Genomic DNA, 5,706 nt, shown 5'->3' on the forward strand with positions numbered 1-5,706 from the left:
TATAGGCTATTTTTAGAGTCCGTATGTGTGGGGAAACAAGAGATAGGGTTGATTTCGGACCCCTCCACCAAGGGCCACGAAATTCCCCCCTCTTCCTCCATATATACAGCCCTTAGGGCATCGTTTAGACTTTGGGTTTTGTTTAGATTAAAAGTTCGCCATAGCTGCAACTTCGCGTACTTTGTTTGTGTTCAACGACCAGACAAAGGCGTCACAGAACCCCACCTTGATCAATAAAGCTTTCATCTTATATTCGCAATATCCAGATTGCAATCTCAGTTTCTTGCTTGTTCTTCGTTTGCTCGCAGGAAACAGACCCTCGTGGTCAGGTTGATCGTGCTCCGGCGTGGTCAATAACCTCTCGGAGTTGGTTTAGCGATTGCTAAGGCGCGACGTCCTCGCACGTTCGTAGTCGGATCGTCAAAGTCGACTTCCACCAAAGCGAAATCCACCATCTCATCGAAAGACGGGACACCTTTGCCTCTATCAGCTTGCAAAGCTGAACAGGAAATAAAACAACGTGTTGGCCATGAGGAGAACAAGCGCACGGTGCACATTCCAAGAGTTGATATGATTGTTCCTTCAACTACTAGGCATACTATGACAACCACATCCGTTGTTATCAGGACTACATCGCCTCCACCATGTGACACATCGGCCCCGAGAGTGGCTACATCATCTGAGTTGATCATAAGAGGTAATGACAAAGGTACTGATCTTCCATCTCTACATGAGAATGATGAATGCCTTGTCAATTTGAATGCACCATCTGATGAGCTACCCACTACTTTGATCACACCACCTATTTTAGAGGACTACGTTGGTAATTTGACTTTGCCATGTGATCAAACAACTAAAATACCAACAATTTTGAGTGCACCCATTGAATTAACTATTGATGCAAAAGAACCAATGTTTAATCATTTTGATATGACCTCTAATTTTGGTGATGATTCTGTGTTGAATGACTTATTGCATGTTTGCTTATTTAAGCATGTTATAGCATGTAAATTTGATGCAAGTAAGGTTTATTCACCAATGTTGGGATGGTTTAATGATGAACATTGTCAATCTTTTGAAATGAGTAAGAGCTTCACTTATATGTGCAAACTGAGTTGCAATATTTTCATGCCTTCTACTTCTTGTGCTAATTTTTTGGCTTTAGATTTTATGAACTATGCAAGTTACTCATCTATTCATGTGTCATATATGCAAAAATCAAGGGAAGTAAAAATGGATGACATATACATATACAACATGTACACCTTGTCTCTTTTGTTAGCCACATTTCAGATTAAGCAACGCCGAGGACGGCTTTATTTTCAAGAAGGGGAGGATGATGAGGACATGACTATCTTGGATATGACCAAAAATATTGCATATATGCATATTTGTCAGGTGATTTCTAGTGCAAACTATTCAATAATCTATTTATGTTATCCAGAACAAAAATACTTCACACACTTTTGCGTTTTGTCTAATTGCAGGTGTATGGGACATTTGTACAATCCACATATGAAGATAAGGAAGAAAGAGATGTTTATTTGCTGTCCAAAAAGTTCTCTCACGTCACTTTTGGCCCAAGAGAAGATAGAGTCCAAGTCTCTCACGTTCTGGATTCAGATTCGGACTGCACAGACATACCTGACTCAAAACGCACACAAGTTTTTCATACGGACTCCGAATTGGGTGATTCTTTTTTTGTTGGAAACTAGATTCCGTGCACTTTCCAACCCAATTGGAATCACCTTCAAATTCATCCGGAGCGTTGAGTTGTGGACGAAACAATCTGATGCTGCAGCAGAATCCGAGTCAAACTACAAGTCCAAAGGTGTTACATCACCTCCACTTGGGCCCATTGGCCTTCTACGACCTAGATTTAGTTTTAGGCTGCCTTGGGACGTCCTCCCACCTCCTTGGCCGCCACCCCTTGCTCCTATATAAGTAGATCCATCTAGTAGCTTTTCCTTGGGATTTGTTTAGTTAAAAGTTAGCCATTGCAACTTCGGGTACTTCGTTTGTGTCCAACAACCAGACCAAGACCGCTTATGGATCCCCACCTTTATCAATACTTCATATATACTCGCAATATTCAGATTGCTTTTATCATATTCTTGCATGTTCTTCGATTGCTTGCAGGAATAGACCTTCGTGGTCAGGTTGATTGTGCTCCAGCGTGGTCAATAACCTTTCGGAGTTGGTTTAGCGATTGCTAAGGCGCAACGTCGTGCACGTTTGTAGTCGGATCGTCAAAGTCATCTTCACCAAATCGATAGTTATCATCTCATCGAAAGATCGGGACACCCCCGCCTCTATCACGTGGAGATTTGCATTCTCTCGCATAATGACCTCCTCCCTTACAACGATGACAAATAATATCACTTGTGTGCCCTGTTGATGCCATGGAAGAAGAAGAACTCTGTGTAGGCCCAGCAGGTGCGCTCTTGGCAGATAATGGTGGTTGTGCCTGTTTTCTTGTATCACGACTGGAGGAGGCACCTGATTGAGGTGCTGGTGCAGTTGAAGTAGAAGATGCACGCGGTGTCCATGATGAAGGTCGGCCTGCAGAAAAGACAGAATTTTTTCCTTGTCTTAAACGCTGCAATTTTTGAAGCAATTCACGTTGATAATATGGTGGAACCCAACGAGTACGCATAGCAGTTTTCAAAGCAGCCCAAGTAGTTGGAATAGGATATAATCTACAATGTTCAGACCACCATACACATGCAAAACTAGTGAAAGCACAAACAGCAGCAGCAACTCGTCTCTCCTCAGGATATTGTAAACATGTAAATCGTTGTTCAGTTTCTAACTCCCAAGTAAGATATATATCAGGAACATATCTACCCTCAAATGGTGGAATATTCAATTTCAGTTTAGGAATATGGACATCATGTCGTACCTGAGGTGGTGGTGCAGGCCTACCATGACGAATATATACCTGAGGTCGACCTGCTGGTAGTGGTGTAGGTGGCTGCACGTAGTGCTGATTTTGATCAACCTCATCCTCATAATCTCCCACATAATCATCCTCCTCCGCATCAGCAGCAGGAGCCACAGAAGTATCAACAGCAGCACCAACAGTTTGGCCAAACGCAAGAGGAACACGGCTCGCTCGGCGAAGGTCTGTTTTGCGACGTGGAGGTAGTCGTTGTTGTTGTTGTTGGAGAGGTGCGTTAGGTGCAGCGGGTGGTGGTGGTGGAAGACGCGCGAGCAATTCATTAAACTTGTTATCGAGCTTTGTTTCGAACGTCTTCTCCATGGCCTCTTCAAATCTGTTTAGCACATCTTGCACCTGTCCACTCATCATTTGCTGAAATTTATCATGCAAATCCTTATTCGTCATGTTCTCCCAGTCAGTCTCGTCGGCTTGTGATCCTGGCATGGTTAGCAGCAATAGAAACACACAAGAATATGCTCCTACAGACTACTAACAAGAGGTGGTGGTGGGTGTCACAAATCCGTCAAGCAAATCTCAAATTCTTACCAGTTCTTACCCAGCAGCAGGCGGTGATCGGCAACCGTTGTAGTCAAAAACTCTCAAAGCTTGGATAGAGCGATTACCAGGGAGAGTCAAACGCACGACGTAGATGTATGTGGAGCTGGGAAGGCTTATAATATGGTAGCAAAAAGGGTCAGCAATAATCAATTTAGAGATGCAAAGTTGAATAAACGCTCAACGACGGTACTGTGCTGGTCCTAGGCTAGACTGTGCTAGAGACGCGAGCCTAGAACACCAACAAAATCACGGCGCGGCACGTAAACAAGGGAAAAGCACACTCTGGAATTTTTTTTTCGCTCTTTTTTTGCGCTCTTTTTTTTGCGCTGCTTTTTTTTTGCGAAAAATCACTATAATGGCGAGTGTCTCAAAACTCTTCCTAGCTCAAACTGACAGGATGGGCATGAAATTTTTTCGACCAAATTTTTTTTTTCGACTGCCCGGACCCAAAAACTGGAAACGGGTCAAAAAAAACTTCCTATAATGGCACCTGTCTCAAAACACTCAGAAACACCTAAAAATAGGATAGCCAGAATTTTTTTCGAAAAATGCGTTTTCGAAAATTTTTGGGCCTAAACGGAGCGTGGTTTCCGGACTTTTTTTTCCGTAACCTACTCCGGCAAGGAAACACGAATCAGAATCTAGATGGATCTCGAAAACAAATCTAATATGACAAGAACTCGGATTGGTGGTGGATATATGTTGGTAGATGGCAGCGGTGGTGGTATATGACAGCGGTGGTGGTATATGGATACGGATTCGAAGCGGTGGCGGATAAGCGGCGGTGGTAGATGGCAGGGGCGATGATGATGGTGCGGCGGTGGCGTGACAACTTATGACCAGAACTCGAAACTCTAAAAGACTAGACTCTAAGACCAGCAACTAGACACGAGATGCAACCGCAAATTCAACAAAGCAAAACCCTAAAAAGATTATGCAAAGGCTCAGATTGGTTCGGATATGATGAACTAACCCTAATTTTTTTTGTGGCTTTTTCGTGGACTGTAGGTATGAAGAACAGACTCGATCTAAACTACGAAAAACTGTAAAATCTCACCGAACAACCTGGAAATCTGATGCCACTTGATAGAGGCAAAGGTGTCCCGTCTTTCGATGAGATGATGGATATCGCTTTGGTGGAAGTCGACTTTGACGATCCGACTACGAACGTGCGAGGACGTCGCGCCTTAGCAATCGCTAAACCAACTCCGAGAGGTTATTGACCACGCCGGAGCACGATCAACCTGACCACGAGGGTCTGTTTCCTGCGAGCAAACAAAGAACAAGCAAGAAACTAAGATTGCAATCGGGATATTGCGAATATAAGATGAAAGCTTTATTGATCAAGATGGGGTTCTGTGACGCCTTTGTCTGGTCGTTGAACACAAACGAAGTACGCGAAGTTGCAACTATGGCGAACTTTTAATCTAAACAAAACCCAAAGTCTAAACGATGCCCTAAGGGCTGTATATATGGAGGAAGAGGGAGGGAATTTCGTGGCCCTTGGTGGAGGGGTCCGAAATCAACCCTATCTCTTGTTTCCCCACACATACGGACTCTAAAAATAGCCTATACTTATGTATTTCGAAATTACATGGGCCTGGCCCAATAATAAGGTGACGCAGTACCTAAAATAGCCTCGGGACGAAATTTATGAAGTGGCATCTTGTATATTTCGTCCAAGGCTTCATGCACCCATTATGGTGGCTTCAAAGTCCTGAAATCATCACTTGTAACTCCGTTCTTGTTCCCCTTGCGCATGCCATCATCTCCATGCTTGTTCTTGCTCCAATGTTCATCCTTCTCCAAGCTAGGCCCTTCATTTGTAAGCAAAACAAATGTATCCAATTTAGGCAGCATCATATTCTCATGAACATTAGAATCATTACCAAGAAACGAAAGTACCTGGTAATTTAGTTGGCGTGCACGAGCTCTAGTAATTGGTCCAGTATGTATAGCAGCAGGGGCTGTGGGTGTAACAATTGTATTGATGTCCTCATCAGCTTGTGGCGCTCACTCTCTTTTTGTTGGCTCAGTCTCTCACTATTCTCTCCATGATGGGTGTTTTGCTTGTCGGCGATCACTGACTTGGCGACATTGGACGGAGGACGTATTCCTTGCCCTTCATCTTGAAGATGTAGTGGTTCGTTCGGCCGTTGTGGACGACTCCTCTATCGAATTGCCATGGCCTTCGAAGGAGAAGATGA

Source organism: Triticum aestivum, chromosome 7A (genome assembly GCF_018294505.1).
Source record: "Triticum aestivum cultivar Chinese Spring chromosome 7A, IWGSC CS RefSeq v2.1, whole genome shotgun sequence".
Classification (NCBI taxonomy): Eukaryota; Viridiplantae; Streptophyta; class Magnoliopsida; order Poales; family Poaceae; genus Triticum; species Triticum aestivum.